Source organism: Engystomops pustulosus, chromosome 10 (genome assembly GCF_040894005.1).
Source record: "Engystomops pustulosus chromosome 10, aEngPut4.maternal, whole genome shotgun sequence".
In the NCBI taxonomy this organism is placed as follows: Eukaryota; Metazoa; Chordata; class Amphibia; order Anura; family Leptodactylidae; genus Engystomops; species Engystomops pustulosus.
The window spans coordinates 57502682-57522093 of NC_092420.1; the positions used below are offsets into that span (position 1 = coordinate 57502682).

The following is a 19412-nucleotide window of genomic DNA, read 5'->3' on the forward strand; positions in this document are numbered from 1 at the left end:
GTTACTCTCTATTGCATCCCTTCCAACGCAGGGTAATGCACCAGGCGGTCCCTTCTCTGTTTCTTTTCTAGTTGCCACCACTGACAGGTAGTTGTGTCCGTTCTGTTCTCATTATCCACCATGCAGGTTATCTACACCTTTTCTACATCTGATAAAGGTCCAAGTACCAGACCAAAACTGGATGTCCTTTGTTCAGTTTTGCATAGATCCACATACAACAACTTTTGACAATTACAATTTTTCCTTCAAAAAATGTGCTTTACGTTTCTGATGTGCACTAGATATGGTTACTAGGGAAAATCATAAAATACAATAATTCTACAAGGAATTCCCTGAGTAACTGGACCCCAGATGGTATTGTGCTAGAAATCCTTGTTCATACTCTATTGGTTTTTCCTAGCTTTGCTCTGATGCACAGAAACACCTTTTTCTGAGCAGCTAATAAACCACAGTCTCTATTTTTAGTTTTCTTTCATCACCTTTACATGGGATTGAGAATTGATCTCCCAAGATAACGACTGAAGCAACTTATGTGAACATCAAAAAGTGCTGTGTAAATGAGAGGCAGCTCAAAGCTAATATGTTGTGTTTCTCTGCTAATATTTGCCCAGTATTCTTTAGTCTTCCTAAATAACGGCTGGAAAAATGATAAACTTTCAAAGTGAGAATATTTGTGAATATTGTGGGGTCATTTTTGATGGAGAATGCAGGTATACACAGCAATGCCAGATGTATTCAGTGTGTACTGGGGAAGCAGCAGTGGATTATAGGGCAGATTTGTGGGAAAAGATGTAGTATAACTTGTCATTTATTACGTGAGATTTGTGCTCTTTCTGTGGTAAGGAGTAGTCAGGAAAGGCAGTCCTATCAGTGATTGTGTGTACCATCATATTGGGTGGGACTGCCTCTTACCCAATATTAACTTAGAAGCATCGTCTACTTAGATCCTCCTGCTCTATAATATGCTGCATGATGATAGGACACCATGTGCAATCTTCTCCACCTGCTCTAGAACATGCTGCCTGCACATTGGAAACTCTGTTCAATCTGCTCAGCCCTTCCTGCTGTAAAACAGTCTGCCTGTATATAGAAAACTAGGTACAATCTTCTCAGCTCCTCCTGCTCTATAACATGCTGCCTGCACATAGAACGCTAGGTACAATCTGCTCAGATCCTCCAGCTCTAGAACATGCTGCCTGCACATAGGGCACTCTGTACAATCTGCTCAGCTCTTCCTGCTCTAGAACATGCTGCCTGCATACTGGACACTAGGTAGAATCTGCTCAGCTCCTCCTGCTTTATAACATGCTGCCTGTACATTGGAAACTCTGTACAATCTGCCTTTCTCTTCCTGCTGTAAAACAGTCTGCCTGCACATAGAGCACTAGGTACGATCTGCTCAGCTCCGCCTGCTCTATAACATGCTGCATGCAGATAGGACACTATGTACAATCTGCTCTGCTCCTCCTGCTCTATGACATGCTGCATGCAGATAGGACACTCTGTAGAATCTGCTCAGCTCCTCCTGCTCGATAACATGCTGCCTGTAAATTGGACACTATGTACAATCTGCTCAGCTCAGTTTATTTTTTATGCGGGCTGGCTATATACTAAAGGGGGCTGCCTGGTTGGCTGTATACATAAGGGGGCTGGCTGGCTATATATTACTGGGGGCTGGCTATATAATATAGGTGTCAGGCAGGCTATATACTACAGGGGGCTGGCAGGCTATATACTACAGGGGACTGGCAGGCTATATACTACAAGGGCTGGTAGTTTACATACTACAGGGGCTGGCAGTGAATATATCCTGGGGGGTAACTATATACTACAGTGGGCTGGCAGACTTTATACTATAGGGGACTTGCTGGCCATATACAGGGAGGCTGTGACCAATGCATTTCCCACCCTCGGCTTATACTCGAGTCAATAGGTTTTCCCAGTATTCGGTGGTAAAATTAGGGACCACGGCTTATACTCAAGTATATACGGTACATCCATGACAGGAGCCAATTATTAGTCTCTCATCTAGCACAGCTCACAGTACACTAGATTAACCTAGGACACTGCCTTAGTAAATGATGACTGAACTCAGCTCTGCATAAAAATGGAGATAACCACAGCACCCGGTACGGTTCAATTCCAAGGAGTCTTTATTGTAACATCATCCAAGCATAAAAATTGCAACGTTTCGATTCCAGTTGAATCTTTCTCAAGCATAAGTTTCATCACAAAGGTGAACACATATATAGAAAAAGTGATAGTGACATCATTTCCTATGTAGCGGAAAATAAAATTCCAATAAAATTCATGATCAGTGTTCGATTATACAATATATATATCGCAACCACAGTATATAATATATACAATACAAATCTTAAAATATCTGGTGCTCCATAACAGTATATCTAATGTCAAGAAGAAATACAATGACATAAGCAAACATCTCCGTGTGTCTTGGTCCCACACATGTGTATGGTTAAGGTGATTGGCCCATCAGCTCTACGGCGCTTGCGTGAACACCGGATCCCTAGCTGCGAGCACCACTCAAATCTTCTAGGATTATCCAGGATTGCTGTCCTCTCTTCTTTCTTTCTGAACTCAGCTCTGCTACATCTGTATTCTTGGCTACAGTGATAGTTGTTTGTGCTGAGAACAATAATTACTGACATTGTTCATAAATCAGAATGCTAGAAGCAATTAGCAATGTTTATGTTATTAAGCCGTGATTCTAGGTCACCACTGCCCTCCCTGGTGCTTTATGGTACAGAACAAGCTGCACATGCTTCTGTACAATATCGGGGCTTTACCCATGGAGAAAATCATCTCTGCATAAAGGAATTGGTTAACTTGGCAGGAGATGTGCCAAACACAAGTTGGCTATTGGTCACACCTTTTCCAGATGGTAACCCCCAGCCATCATAGGTGGGAAAAGCTAAAAATCACAATTAACTCATGTATGTCTAATTCTAAATATAACCCAACATAGACGCACTATGAAGCAATCCCATCTTCACTATCAGTGCCATGTTTAGCGCTCTCTAAATACAGCAAGCACCAGGGCATCTCTGTTTACCTGCTGATGAGGCAGACCACCCCTGTATTCTACTAAATAGGAAAGCAGCAGTGTATCTTATGTGGCTTTATCCTTTTACCCAAGTACATCCTCCTTAAAGGGGTATTCTCACAAAGACAAGTTTCCGCCGGGTTTCCTGAAATTTTCCGTTTTGTGCCGAATTCTGCCGGGATTTTGGTGCATGCAAATGGATTTCGGCGCAATCGGGGGGCGTGGCTGTCAGAAAACCTGACGGATTCGGAAAAACTGCAGAATTTAAAAAACTAATTGTGTCACAAAATCAGTCACTCACATGCACCAGGAATAGGTTGGTGAACTCCAGTGGACCTCGGCGCAGCAGCGTCACCTGGTGGACATCGGGCGCACGACCTTAGTTATATATCAGAGAATGAGGAGAGAGGTATCTAGCAGAACTGTGTGTGTTATAGGTGAGTTAGCAGAGCTGAGAGAGTCATTGTGTGTTATATCCATCTCATGGATCTCATCATCTCTAATCGGTCTCATCTCTCTTTCTATGTGTCAGATACTAGTACAATGTTCAGAAGCTAAAAGTGTATATATATATATATATATATATATATATATATATATCTACCTTCATAATCTAACCACATTGTCAGAAAATAGCACTAGAGGGATCATGAAGTGTCTGCTTAGAGAGTCCCCATCCACACTCTGGAATCTTACACTGAGTGATAGGAGCTAAAACAGCAATAAAACTTAGTAAATTTTAAAATAAGGGGTTAAAATGATCTTTATTGTGTAAACGTCACTAGGGGATTGAAATTTGAGATTTTTTTTCATGGGCAAACCCCTTTAAGGGTGTTTCTAGCATTGTAACTGCTGCTATGGGGTCAGAGATGTGTGAAGATTGTGTGGTATCACTGTACACAGCTCTTCCTCCACCTCTTCTTCCAGAATATTTTCCTACTATATAGATATCAAGTTAAATGAACTACATAGATACAATACTAGAAACAATATATGAATATGTAGTACCAGAACAAAACGTACATTATTAATACAGAACCTAAATCAACTTAATTACTTTACATTGGTTTCAAAGCAAAGGTTACTACATACATAATGCACTAGGAACACATTTCCTGCCTACTAAACACTTAAATAACCATAACAACGTTTTCTGCATGTTAAGTATGCTAAAAAACCAGAACCAAGCTTTCTGAAACTGCAAAGTATTCATCATAACTGGACTCCCTTGTTATTCCCATAAAGGAATCCTAATCTGTTACAAGCTTTTACATAGGGTATAAATTCCTTGTCTTACTTTAAATGGCTTTTGTGACTATAACAAAGACTTTGTTAGTGGGCTGGGTAGGGCTGATAAAATCAATAAACCTTTAATTATCTCCTCCGTCGCTCCTGGTCTCCTATGCGGTGGTCCATCAGAGCCATGCCCCTTTTTTGTTTTTTGGTCGCAGCTCCTGTCCCAGCCCCTGATACAGCACTGGGACATATCGATGGGTGGGCATGCCAGGCTGCCGGAAGCTGTTGGATCCGAGGTGCTCTGACAAACCACGGCCCGAGAGACCAGGAGCCCCCGAGGAGGGAAGTAAGGGTTTATTGTTTGTATCATTGTATTCACTGTATTCATTTTTATAAAGTTTCCAAGTGTGATATGCTGAAAAACGGCTCCACGCCATGATGTTCTCCCCTCTCCACTCTGCTGTTGGCATGGTGTTTTTGGAGTGATGTGCAGTTCTTTTCGGCCTCTGAAAATGGTATGTATTATGGCATCCAGAGAGTTCAATTTTGATCTCAACTGACCAGAATGTATTCTTCCAGTATTTCACAGACTTGTCTAAATGTTATTCAACAAACTTTAAGGATTCTTTCGTGGTGAGCATGTGTACAGGTCATAGAGGTTGAATGCATTATTTATTGTCTACTTTGAAACAACTGATGACTCCAGGTCTTCAGTCTCTCTCCACAGGTGGACTTCTGCTTTTAGACAGCACTTCTTTCCTCGGTCTGAAATCTTGCGGGTAGCACCTGGCCATGGCCGGTTTATGTTGAAATGATGTTCTTTCCACTTCCACTTTCCAACCGTGCTCACTGGGACCTTCAGTAATTCTTCTGTAACCAATGTTAACAGTATGTTTTTCAGTAAGGTTGCATTAGTTCACTGGTTTTACCCTTCATGAGCTGTTTCTTTTATGGCACCTTGGTAATGAGACACTTTTTTGTTACCAAGTGAAAGAGGCAGCTTTTAACTTCTTTTTATTGTAGGTACAGCTGTTGAAAAAGGCTCAGGAGAGCCTAAACACATCCGGAATATTAAATGGATGTGTAATAGGACGCTGGTAGTTCTATAAATTATTATGCAATATAACGATTAATATCACTATCTTCCTCCTTGTACTGTTTACTATATCTTATATCTTCTGTTTCTAGTCTCTGTATTGTACACTATAATTTACCACACTCAGGGTTAATACCAATAATATTTATTAACACGCTAGAAGTATACAATGATAATCACAATACCCACAAACCCACAGAATCCAACCCACCACAATGCATATAAACACACACACACACAATATAATAATCCTCACACCTAACTATCCCTATTATTACAGAGAACGAAGGGGGACAGGGAGATTGACAGGAAAGCAGGGGTATAGAGGTAGGTTAATAGATGGAAACAGGGAAGCAGGGGTACAGAGATAGGTTAATAGATGGAAACAGGGAAGCAGGGGTACAGAGATAGGTTAATAGATGGAAACAGGGAAGCAGGGGTACAGAGATAGGTTAATAGATGGAAACAGGGAAGCAGGGGTACAGAGATACAGGTACTCAGCCCAATCCGGGAAGGTGATATAGTCTGTGGGGTGATCCTCCTAGCTTCTTCTCCCTTCCTTGCTGGTATTCAGGGCAGATTCTTTCTCCTTTCCTAGTTGGTCTGTAGGGAAGATTTTTCTTCCTCTCTCCTCCACACTCATGCCCTTATAAGTCTGCCCCTTGTCCCTTCCCTCCAGAATGGTGAACAACAGATGTTTACCTTCATATCTTGTATATCCAATTTGGTCACCCATTCAGCCCCCCTCAGGTGGGAAATGACAAAAGACCCTAGATTCCCATCTAGACACATAGTCTCCGAATAACTGACCCTGGGTAGATATAGAGATATAAATTGCCTCCGAATAACTGACCCTAAGGAGTTTGAATGACTTTCCCATAATAAAGGGGGTTGACATCCTGTTGCCCAAAGGCCCTCAGTATATCCGTAGTAAGGCAGGTGTGCTCTCTCCCAGGGGAAAGGAATATGACAGAGGGATATTATATATATATATTATTACAAATATCTATGTACATGAATAGACACTTCCTTTACAGGATGCTATACTACTTTATGACAAATTGTACCTACAATAAAAAGAAAAAAAGAAATTAAAAGCTACCTCAAAGTGCCATGACCATTTCTTTCACTTGGATACACTGTTAATATCCATAAGCAAGAGCTAAGAAGCAATTTGGGTGTTGTCCATATCTGGAACTTTTTTGTTACCATCAGTTGAATCGGCTGATAATATTTTTCAATAAGTGGCAGGATTAATTTCTAATTATTGATATATTTAAGCTTATATTATCCCATAGCTTATTGCACATCTCTTTCTTCATGTGGGCAATAATTTTTCCCTTTGTCATTCTTACACTTTCTTTATGGACATCTTTGACTTTATGTCTTTGCCAGTGTGGATTGGACGGGTTGTTACTGACATATGAATTTCATTTCAATAGCACCTTTAGAAACATATTTACAGACGGTCGCTGGGTTACATACAAGAAAGGTTCTGTAACTTTGTTTTTATAGAGAACCTGTCGCCAGGGACCCCCATTACCCCACAAACCCCACACAGTACCTTTTAGATGTCTATATACATGTACCACTGATACCTCTGTACATGGAATTAGAGACACAATTCTTCTAAAAAAGACCGTTATTGATGTCCTCTTTTCCAGTTCCAAGCTGTAGTATAAAACTAGCCTGCCCTTCTCACTGATGCTGACACTGCTAACCACTCACTCAGAAAGGCGAGAGTTGAGAGTGATGCTGGCTATTTGAAGAGGAATCCACCATGCGCCTCACCCCACCTTCAGGAATTCTCTTCAGCTGGGTTAGCAGAGTTAGCCCCAGTGAGGAGAGCGCGGTAGATTGACTGTACATTGCAGTCGATGTAGCTTTATTGTACATTGCAGACCCCCCTCTGGGAATTAAATTACCACAGCACAGGGTGAAAAAGAATATACCTAAAACCTAACTTTTAATGAACAAATCTGTAAAATATCACTATTAAAAACATACAAAAAGGACCATAATCTAGTAGTAACAAACAACTCACCCTTATCCAGGGTTAGTGTAGATACATCCCTAGTCCACACTGGTGGAACGTGACAGGCATAAGCGATAACATAAAACGTTCTTACCAGCTTCCGGGATGTATGGTCCTTGGGAGCTGAATCAGGAAGGTACACAGAGGATAAACCAGGTCAGGAACAGGTGACCACATTGCACCTAGTATTCGCTATCTGACACTCTCCCTGATCCCCGAAATTTGTTCCCGCCCTTACAAGGGCAGTACCAGGGTCACCCTACAGCCTGAGTGAACCCTAGTAGTCCCTAGTGTGTTCCTGACGCGTTTCTAGATCCCGGTAATACCAGGATCTGTCATCAGGGGATTTGTATAATCTATACAGGATGGCCCTGCAGCAGAGCATAATGAACTCTCCACTACATGGACGTGCACGCGGTGGATATACTACTAGGGGCTGGCTATATACTACAGGGGGGTGCTAGTTATATATTGGGAGTCTGTATCCAATGCATTTCCCACCCTCGGCTTATACTCGAGTCAATAGGTTTTCCCAGTTTCTGGTGGTAAAATTAGGTGTCTTGGCTTATACTCGGGTTGGCTTATACTCGAGTATATACAGTAATAGCATGCAGAGGACTTCATTAGAGGTCACGGTGGCCAGTAAGGCCCGTTTGTACTGTCTGTACTTATTTTACCTCCTGTATACCATGTTGTCATGTTTTTTTTAAGAAAGAAGAAATCTTGGCAATCCTTCCAAATAAGTCATACAGCCTTTTTATAATTTCACTGCCCTGAACTTGGATATTTAAGAAGTCAAGGCCGGTAGAATCTAATTAAGATGCATCTGGCTAAAGCTTACCATAATCAGTAATCATGTACCTAATGTTTCACACAGTTCCTCTGCATTTTGGCCTAGTATCTATGTATCACTATATATGTATTCATTTATCCAGGGCCGGCGCCAGCACTGGACATACCAGTGCCCACATAAGGCTATAGCTAAGGAATCCATGGTGGTAAGGGGGGCTTATATAAAATAATGTTTGGTATGAATTACTAGGGAAAAGTTTAGGGAACAGGAGACGGTTTTAGTTTATGAGTCTATTGCCCAGGGGCCTACTGAAACCTGGAGCCGACCCTGCATTTATCTTTGCACTATCTCTCTATCTATCTGATGTTCTGGTAATGGCACATCCAGCGTGCACACAAAGCAGTTCTGTGTAAGCATAAGCTGCACTGATTGAGCACTCTGCGTGTCTTCTATTACCTGCCTCAGAACATCTGCTTACATGTCTTTCTGTTTATTGACATCCACCTTCCCCTGGGGAAAGTCTTATCAATGTTGTTTTATCCCAGAGATTTTGAGTGGGGACCACGTCTTACACCAGCTTGGCCATCACTGGTCATTTACACATGTAAGTGACTGCACGGTAACACAATATATATTAGCCATCTTGAGTCGAAAGAATTCAACCTTTAAAATAATAGAACCAAAAGGCACGAGACAGTTCATTGAATCCAATGCATCTTTAATTTGTTATCTGACTATTTGAGGACATTCTGCTGACGAGATATTCTTGCCTTACCGGTGCCTCCTTGTAGAATTGAATGTCGTCTCAAATGCACAATTCTAAAATATCAATACTCTAAACTGGTTTTCAGCAAAATGTCTCTTGTCTGCCAAACTTTGCTACTTGTGCAGCTGAATAAAGCAGGAGCATAAAAGCAGCAGTGTCTGAGCGAGTCCTTACTAGCGAGTGTATAATCACCAGCCCGCTCGGTACACAATTATTATGTGCAAACTGAGAACGTGCTGAATGATTCTGCTTGATGGTGATAAAATGCGGAGCCGAAATCAATGCTATCAAAGTATGTAAATGAGCGGGCCACATTGATCCTTCTACTAAGTGTGTGGTCTTAAGCTATTGCTGCTTAATGTGGAGAATTTATCAGAAAATAAAACAAGGTTCATATATAGTCTGGCATATAAGGCTGCCTCTATCTAGTTATTACAAATTATGTAGCAGGTAATTAAGCAGTAGTAATATACCGTATATATACTCGAGTATAAGCCGACCCGAGTATAAGCCGAGGCCCCTTATTTTACCACAAAAACTAGGAAAACCTATTGACTTGAGTATAAGCTGAGGGTAGGAAATGCATTTGTCACAGCATTCCCCCCCCCCCAGTATATAGCCTGCCAGCCCCTGTAGTATATAGCCAGCCCCTGTAGTATATAGCCAGCCAGCCCCTGCCGCCCTGTATATAGTCTGCCAGCCCCTGCCCCCCGTATATAGACAGCCCCTGCCCCCCATTATATAGCCTGTCAGCCCATATCTCCCAGTATATAGCCAACCCCTACCCTAGTATATAGCCAACAGCCCCTAAGCCCCAGAATATAGCCAACCCTCTACCCCATTATACAGGCATCTCTCTGCCCTATTATTCCCCATTATGTATGAAGCCCCCTCCCCATTATGCAGGCAGCTGCCTTCCCATCCCATTGCACAGCCCCCTCCCATCCCTGTTGTACAGCTGCCCCGCCCCCCCCACTCCCCCGGCCCCCACCCCGTTATACAGTCAGTTGATTAAAAAAACGGGGGGAGGTATGATTTTGTGTGCTGAAAAACCTGGCTTATACTTGAGCATATATGGTACAGATGTATCATTGCATCTCAGTGGACTGTGGTGGCCTGGGTGACAAACTCTTGAGAAGCTTTAATAGCAGTCTACTAGCTCTCCCTGACAAGTTTAACCAAGAAACAGCTACAAAATGATACCTCCTTGGTTGAATTACCTACTACAGATTAGCTCTAGCAATTTTTTTTATTGCAGAAAATAATATAGTAGGAGATAATAATAAACTTTATTAAAGGGAACCTGTCAGCAGAGACCCTATTTTAGTCTTCCCTATGCCCCCACAGCCAATTAATAACATATCTTTAAACTGTTTTCATCAAAGTTCTGTCATTTGTGGATCAAATAATAACTTATATTAAACTTTACCCGGCTCTCTGCCAACTGTGTCCCTTAGGGGTGTTTATCACAGACCCGAGCCCCCGCTCCTCCTGTGTAAATGCTCCTCTTGCTTTTTCCTTGAAAAAAACTCCTTCCAGTAACTCCAGATTGCCAGAAAATGAGGCAGAGGTGGGACAGGCAGTGACTGGGAGGGAGGAGGTTTTTTGCACAGTGAAGGAAGATGAGCATTTTATACAGGAAGAGCTGGGGAGTCTGCACTGCGATGAACACACCCAGCGGACACAGCTGGCAGGGAGCCAGGTAAAGCTTAATACAAGTTATCATTTGATCCACAAATGACAGAATTTTAATTAGAAAACTCGTGACAGCTAAAATAGGGTCTATGGTGACAGGTTCCCTTAACCCCTTAAGGGCCAGGCCCTTTTTCATTTTTATGTTTTCATTTTTCACTCCCCACCTTCAAAAATCCATAACTTTTTTATTTTTCCATGTAGAGAGCTCTGTTAAAATCACACATCCTTGGGTCTTTGTATGACTTCACAGGGGGCGACTGAATCCAAGATGGCGGTGCCACCGGGATTTAAGTGCCTCTGCCAGTGCCTTGCTGGAGGTATTTACAGGGTAAACACCCTTGATTAGTGCCAGCACTGACCAGGGGTGTTATCGTTGGGTGTTTGCTAGGTAAGGGGTTAAGAAAGAAAGCTTCTCTCTGCACTGTTTCTGCTCTTTCTCCTGTAGCGAACAGTATATCAGAAGTCCCTTACAGAGAGATAGAAAAAAGAGATGTAAAGTAATTAGGCACTTTATCAGGTTCCTTTATTAACTGCTAATGGATACAGGACAGAAAGATAATTTATACAAAATACAGATACAGATACATTTATCTTTATTTACTATTATCATCTGCTCTAGTATTTGTCCACATAGTGATTGCAAAACATGGAATCTAATATATTTAGCCTTAAAAAGGACCTGTAACCCTTAAAACCGGCACTTGGAGCTGCATACTAAAGTAAGCAGCTCCTAGTGCTAAAGCAAACGCCGCAGTGTTACAATGCAAACACTGCAGCACTGTACACTAGACACTAGGCGTATTCATGAAGGGGCGGGATTAGGGGTGGTGACTGTGGCATGACGTGTGGCAGTCACCCCTGGTCTATGGAGAGGGTGAGACAGTCCGGGGAAGAGGCAGCACTTTAAGAGCGTTCCAGCGTTTCCAGTGTACAGCGCAGCAGTCACCTTGGGCCTATGGAGAGGGTGGGGCAGTCCGCGGAAGAGGCAGCGCCTCGGACCGCCCCCTCACAAACACACCGGACCGCTTTGAGAGCGGTCCAGCGTTTTCAGTGCACAGCACAGCAGTGTTTGTTAGCATTATCAGAGATTTCCCATAACGCTAGCATTGTTACACTGCTGGTTTGTTTTAGCACTAGGAGCTGCTTACTTTAGCTGCTTTGACAGTCTATAGCTCCATTCCAGTCCTGTCAATTCTATGATATCTACTTAATGTATAGAGTTTAGAATCTAAAAACAGATTCTCTTCTTGGCAATTATTTAAAGCAATATCATTATCTTAATTATTTCTTTGGAAAAGATTACCAGAACCATCAAAAACATTGAAAAACAAGTGTAACCATCAGTCTTTGACATGTGTCACGCTGACAGCTGTAGTTTTGAAGCAGCTGGAGAACAAAAAGATGAAGATCACTATATAAAGTGATCATGTATGTGTACTGTTCATTAGATATTTTATTGTACTATTGATCAATTGTCCCTTTGATATGGTAGGGCTTCCTGAAGAACATAGCAGCATCAAGGAGAGCAAACTCATGTCAAGCAGCTCAGAGATTCCCGGCAAAGCCATGAACACATCTCAACAAAGAATATAGTGAAAAGCAAATATGGAATATTGAACCATTAACCCACTTCTACAAGTTTATTTGGGGTAAGGTATTCAAGGGTTCCTCTATGTAAGTGGAGTTTGCATTAGTAACTATAGAATATTTGCTATTCTTCAAGGCTGGGGAGGCTCCTGTAAAAGAGAGAAAGAGAAAAATACCCCCAAGACTCTTGGACTTTCTAGACCCTAAAAAATATTTTGAGGACGTACCAGCCCACCTACATCATTTTGGCCAAACCACATAAATAAATAAAATACAAGAATAGAATTAAAGCCATGCAACATCCCCCTCATAGCTCTGTGGAGGGGCAATAACCAGGAAACATGGATGTCAACCAACATTGCACTTGATCGATGCGCACTTGATCGATATCGGGCGCACAACCTTAGTGAATCCCGGCAGAACCCGAATTCAAGTCGGACAACGCGGCACGGGATCGCGACAGGGCCGGGTAAGTAAATGAGCCCCTACGTGCCATTGACCATAGAAATAGCCAAATACTCAGGAAAGAACCTGCTTTATCTTTTGCGGCTCGGCATGGTCATGGGGATGAGGCCATAGAAATAAATGGCGACACTTGACAGCCACTAAAAAAACAGCTAGTATGCATCCCCATTTCATGTTCATGTGCAGGAGGGTCTCACTGGGTGAAAAAATTAGAGAAGGAAAATGGAGGACAGGCTGTATGAAGAGATGCATACTCATGTGTAGGTAACAGTGGAAGAATATAGGATATTACCAGTGGTACACCCCAGACATAGAAAACTTTACATGAGAGATGTGTAAAATTACAATGTTGTGATAAAAAATTGTAAGTGTTAAACGTATCAAAAAAACTGCACTCCTATAAGTACAATATAACCAATGTATATAAACAAATGAAATACTTAAATAATGGGTGAAAATTAAGGTATACCAAGATTGTATGTAAACACGAAGTATTGCACAACTAAAGACCAATGGAGAAAAATCTAAGCAGGTATGTATAGGAATCCCATAAATAGCAAATACCAAGAAATATATGCCAAGCCTGGTAGAATGGACCCAGGAACAAGCAGCTTGTGGGGCGTTGTGGGAGGACAAGGAGCTATATGATGTGCTTGTGTAATTTAACAATGTGTTGCACAACTAGACAGCAGTAGTTTTGTGCTGCGCCAGATCTATCATTGTGATGATGGATTCTGGCCCAGTTTAAGACTGTCAGGTTCTATTAGCTGGTCTAAATTGTGCATCCCTAATTATTTTATTTTTTGGTGCACAGATTATTTTCCTCCCAACTATACGCCCTTTTCTGGAAACTACATCCCCTTTGTCAGACAAGTTAGAAAAGCAAGGTTTTTTACTGTTACGGTTTGTACTGTGTGCAGACCTTCCATGCTTCTTTCTTCTCATCACTGAGCTTTTCTGAATGGGAGGAGCTTCAGCAACAGAGTTAGGACTCATCCTGTCCCCTTCCCCCACCCTCTTGTTGTCTTTGTATCTTAGATACAGAGGATGAGATCACATGGATGACCTGGAGCAGAGACAGAAGGCAGCTGTGTGTATATGCAGAGGGCAGCATGCTGAGAATAGGGAAAGGCTGCAGCTTTTAAAGGAGGCAAAGTCACAAGTACACATACATGCAGAGACATTTTATTGAAAAGTGGCTAATCCCTAACTTTTTATATGTAGGTTTTTGATATTTACTAAATACAATTTACAATTTTTTTGATCACAACATTGGTCATTATACACATTTATTTATCTTGCATGTTTTGTATTTACTGTTGATGGGTGAGCATTATATACATGTGATATTTGGTCCCCAAAATTAGAACTTGTGAGTCAGACCCTTTTTACTGTCATCAGCATTTGTGCAGACGATAACACACAGGCCACAAACAATGGTCCACAAGCCGGTTGTTTCCAGCCCGATATTGCATACTGTGGAGCCAGCAGTGGTGAAGTTACCTGTTGTTCACCGAAATACATTGTAGTGTTTCGTAGGAGACTAATGGACCATTGTAAAAGGTACTAGCTCCTCTGGCACATAGGTAGCAATTTCTTGTACTGTGTAGACTGAGGTTTTCCGTTGCTTATATTACAGCTTAGCAAGTTAAAGGGACTGGTAAAGGGGTATGTCCTATAACAAGGGTACTCTATGTGGGAAACATTCAGGTTTATATACATAGCAGATTTTGGCACTTAAAGTAGCTATATGTATAAGAACAAAATGCACCATTTACATGTTCCATTAAAATGTAAACATTTTGTTTCCATATTTATGTCTCCAATCTTGTTTCTTAAGTTAAAAGAAATGTGAAGTGTAATACAGTATATTTCAGAAATAAAATATTAGATTACCTAATTACATTATATACATTTACTCTACCGGGAGAGTTTAGCCCCCTTACAATAATTCCGCTGTGGATTCCTTCTCACTCCCCGGCAGCGTCCACTTTATAATTCAGCAATTCCTCTAGAGAGGATGCTCGACCTCCGTTCCTGGCTCTCTGGCTTATTCTGCCTGCAGATCTGTACCGTCATGTACCTATAGAAATGATATGCAAGCTCATCTAGTGGAGGATTATGTTGCTGTGCTTCAGGGCATCACTGTGCCAGTTCACAGGTTAAAAGATAAAGGTTTGTCCTTCCCTAGGATGTCCCCACCACACAATCTGCTTTTTGGTATCAGTGTAGAAGAGAGCTGACTATTCTTGATGTATTAAAAGTCGCTAACCTCAGTCTAATTAATTTCTTCTCTGTCTCTTCAGAATTGACTTCTGTCCTCAGTTGGAAATCTTGTTGGGGGAAGTGGCCACTATTGGAGCATCTAGCGTTAATGGCATTGTGCAGAATGGATGGATCAGTATTAGAAATTCTGGGAATGTGCACATGTAAAAATGCACCATACAGCAACACAATCCCCGAGGGATCCTGGAAATGTCCGTGTCATTACACAGTCTGGACATAGTCACTTATCTCTCAAGTTTAGTGTTGTGCTCCAGAGGAAGGCATGTGTCTGTACAAAGGGAAATTTCCCAAAAATTTTTTGGTGAAACAGAAGTTGTATAAATCATCAACACTAAACTAAACTATCCTCATACATGTTTTAAGAATTCTTGAGATCTTACTAAGTGATAATCAAGAGCACAAAGCTGCACCAACAAATATTGCACCTGTGACCGCTTCCATGGAACCCTAAAAATGATGTTGCCTTATAATGGGGAATTCAGGATTATTTTTTTTTTGCATCAATGAAAATATTTTCCAACAAAGCCCTTGTGCAGTGCAAGTTCTGCAGAAAAACCTTTGTTTTGCAACATTACTCATTTACCTTACTATATCACGCCATGTTTTTTTTAATATGAAGTTGTCCATGAACCGTCTCCTGGGGACACCCCAGTCACACAAAAACTTACTTACATAATCACTTTGAGAAGGCAGACAAATCCTCATGTTTACTTGTACAGGCAGTCCCCAGGTTATGTACAAGATAGGTTCCATAGGTTTGTTCTTAAGTTGAATCTGTATGTAAGTCAGAAGTGTATATTTTATAACCGTAACCCCATCCAATATTTTTTTTTATCTCTGACAATTGGATTTTAAAAATGTTGGGTTGTCATAGCTAGGATCAACAATAGAGCCAAGTTGCTTTACCTTTGATAACTGTTACAGCTGATCATTGTAGCCTGGGGCTAACGTACAGTAAATTACCAACATCCAGAATGCCATTTGTAACGTCTTGAAGTCAAGTGTCGTTAATTCGGGGACCAGCTGTACTTTATATACCAGGGATGACCATAAACCAGCCACTGGGCACAGCCCCTACAACTTACATAGTTGTAGGGGCAGACATTTCCTAGAGTTACACTCAACTCTACTTAGTGTATTTTGGATTAAAGATTGTAAGGTACTCCTTACCCTCTCACTATTAGGGATGATATAGAAATATACCATAGGGCGTACACGGGGCGTATAGAACAGAAAAGAACTAAATCCCTGCACATGCTAATAAGCCTCCTGGATAGTAAATATTCTGGATATTCAAGGTTCTGCTGAATGTTTGGATAGGATTCCCTCCTTCTATGGCATAGTGATGTGTTCTTATATACTGAGAAGATACCTAGACTCTTCTCTAAATAATCCCATGACTTCCATTATGTGTCAATATCTTATTTCAAGGGCTTTTATCGCTTTTATGAATTGTAACAAAGTCAGCTCTGCTACATTTGGCAAACACCCTATTATCTCCAGCCAGTAGTTAATTTCAATGAAACCTGGTTGCAAAGATTGAATGAGTTCTGCATCTTAGCTCACTCACCAGGCTATTCCCCAAACCTTTCGACACTCTCTGCTCCCTGCGATGCACATTGTACCTGCTTTAACCCCTTCTTCACCCCTGACTCATCTGTTAAAGTGCAAAAATGATATCTAAATCTAACATCAAGTTAAGAAATGTTGTTAATATTGAATGTATTTTGATGGGGAATCACCCAAGACATGATAAATGATGATACTGCCACATCAGGGGGTACAAGGTATCTAGCAGATGTGAGTGTCTACACACTTTTCTGACGTTGACGTGATCATTACTGGCGATTTGATTGTGTGCAGTTTTCTATCTGATTAAATGAACCTTGTGGTCCAGTCTAATTGCATGCGCCCAGCATTTATATAAAATATCACATTCATAATTTACAATCCCTAAATGTTTAGCCCAATAATGCATCACTGATATGAATATTGTATTACTCTATAAATATATTTATCCAATATGTAAAAGGAAGACGCTCCACATAATGTATAGAAAATGTGGGTGCAGAAGAGAGGCATGCAGGGGTTAACATGATTTTAGTTTTGGGTGAACCTCACCTTTGCAATAGATTCTATTGAACTGAGAACGATTCCATTAAAAAGTGAATACCCACTGTAACATCTGGGATTTTGCCCAAGGGAGAACCACAGAGCTTGCAATCAATAATGCAGAGCTTGTCAAGGATAATCAGCTGAGGTCTTTAGGACCGCTCAGGAATCCTGGTGTAGAGCTAGTATAAGGTTTGCAATCTCTTGTTTGCTGGCATTTGGAAATCTTCTCTCCAAACAGCAAGACACCTCTCTCCTCCTCCTTCTCTGTGCCAGCAGCACCCCCAACTCTGTCCTGCTCCCCGCCTGCTGCTGTGTACGCTTAGGGTAAGCCTCTCCCACCCCACCCAGCCAAGAGAGGTCCCTGGCTTATCTCATTGAAGCATGTGTCCCCTTTCGTACACCTCAGAGCTATGTGTTTTGCAGTAACTTGGAGGGACAGACTGGTCACTACAAGGACAGCGAGGTCCCCACCCATCTTGCCAATGCTAATTGGGAGTGATTGATGCTGCCTCTCAACAAATCTCTATTCTAAATACAATGAGAGCAGTGGCTGCTGTGCATTTCAGCACTGTGCACCCACAAGCTCTCCACACAGCGCACATCTGGAGGCCGGCGGCGGACGCTCCAACATCTGGGAAGCACAGCCAGGAAAAAGAAAGCAACTCTTGATTTTTGTTTTGTTCCCTCTTCTTCCACCCTTTGCTTTACAGGATCTTTGAGGATAACATGCACTTTATTTCCCACCAGAAAGTCCTTCCTGACAGCGGGCACACAGGGGGTCCCAGCTCCTACTGAAGACACACCGGTCTTGTCATGGATGAGCGCAGGTGATGATCTCCTAAACTCTTTTGGATACCTATTCCATAAAAGGGGCTCATCCTCCTTAAAGAGAATTTGGATACTTTACTAATGAGCGCCAATCCAAGGATTATAACTCCTCACACAGGGACTTCTCTCTAATTAGGACACAGACAGCCTTCTCCCCTAGTAAGTACACACTTTCCTCAATGTCTTTCCCTCATTTGCATTTCTTTTATTGCAGAAATGTTCTGCAAGCAGAGATTCAGGTGAACTCCCCCAGGGTTGCGGAGAGCTGTGGCAGAGGGGTTTTGTCTTAATTGTTTCTTATTTTTGTCAAGATGAGCTTTGAGGATGTCCCTCTTTGAACCGGTTCCTGTGTCTTAGCTGTGTCTTGCTGTTCTGTGCAGCTACAGCCTTTGAAAGCGCTTCTTTCTGATGTCTGCCAGCAGCGAGTGTGAGAGCACCCACTATTCCCTAAACATCAAGATAAACTTGAACCCATCTCTCTCTACACATAGGGTGATGTGAAATTAGATTGTGAGCCCTACAGGGAATACCGTACACAGCTCTAGGCGCAATAGAAGAGATAATGGATTCTAAGTATATGAGTTTACAAATCGCAAGCCATTATCTCTAAACTGAGCCATAAGGATCTCTATCTAGAAGGAAAGATAGAATGTATCACAATGTGACAAACGTGCTGACAGCTAAGAGAACAGGCGGTCTGCACTAGGGCTATCAGTACTTACTGCTTCAATCAATGACTCCTTTACTGACCTCTTTAAGAGTCAATTGATGATTCCTCCTGGGTTACAATAGAAAAGACAACAAATCAGAGAAGGAAAGCATGAATCCGTGATAAGGATGCGGTTTCAATTCCCAACTTCAGTGTGTGGCTATTCTTTTGCCCATCTCACAGTGCTGATGCTCCAGTTTTGCGAGTCGCTGCGAGATGAGTGACTGTCTGTAAAGAGCACTCCGTCCATTAACATCTCAGCATCCAGAGAACATTAGCAGTCAAATTGGTCCCTGAAGGAAAGCGGCGGAGTCATGGAGCTCCCCCTGGCGGACCTAGATGGCATGGCAGCTGGAGGAACAACTGGTTGCTGGAGATGAGCTATGAGATGGTTCAGTTCTGGTATAGTATAGAGAACCTTCTCCAAAAGACCACCTCTTTGAGAAGACTGTTATCCATAGTGATAAGAGTAGTTCCATCATATACTATAGCAACCGCACATCTTTAAGACCATCCCCTAGAATATCACCAAGGACACTGCTGTGGGAAATGGATAGAAGCCTTCCTACTCTACAATTAGTATTTACTTCTAACTTTAATATGATAGAACCCTTAGGAGTATGAAAAAATATTACATATTTTGTTTTTACTGCCCTGGGACAATGGAAGTGTGAACTTCATCATTTGGACAATATTGGAGTTGAGTTGTGATATCCTGTACACTGTGAACTCTT

General features: G+C 41.8%; 1 protein-coding gene and 1 long non-coding RNA gene across 8 annotated transcripts in view; one reads left to right on the forward strand and one right to left on the reverse strand.

Annotated features, from left to right (window-relative positions):
- Positions 1–3812: 3812 nt before the first annotated feature.
- Positions 3813–19090, reverse strand: LOC140104866 (uncharacterized). Its single transcript, XR_011850435.1, has 3 exons — positions 18720–19090; positions 15699–15800; positions 3813–5173 (listed from the first exon to the last, which is right to left on the reverse strand). It is a non-coding gene; the product is annotated as an uncharacterized lncRNA (long non-coding RNA).
- NTNG1 (netrin G1) overlaps positions 17339–19412 on the forward strand; it is a 165695-nt gene continuing 163621 nt past the window's right edge. For 4 of the 7 annotated variants that reach the window (XM_072128613.1, XM_072128615.1, XM_072128616.1 and 1 more), the window contains exon 1: positions 17339–18128. The gene's annotated coding sequence lies outside the window, so the exon portion shown is untranslated. The remainder of the gene's footprint in view (positions 18129–19412) is intronic. The other 3 variants (XM_072128618.1, XM_072128619.1, XM_072128614.1) reach the window with 2 other exon arrangements.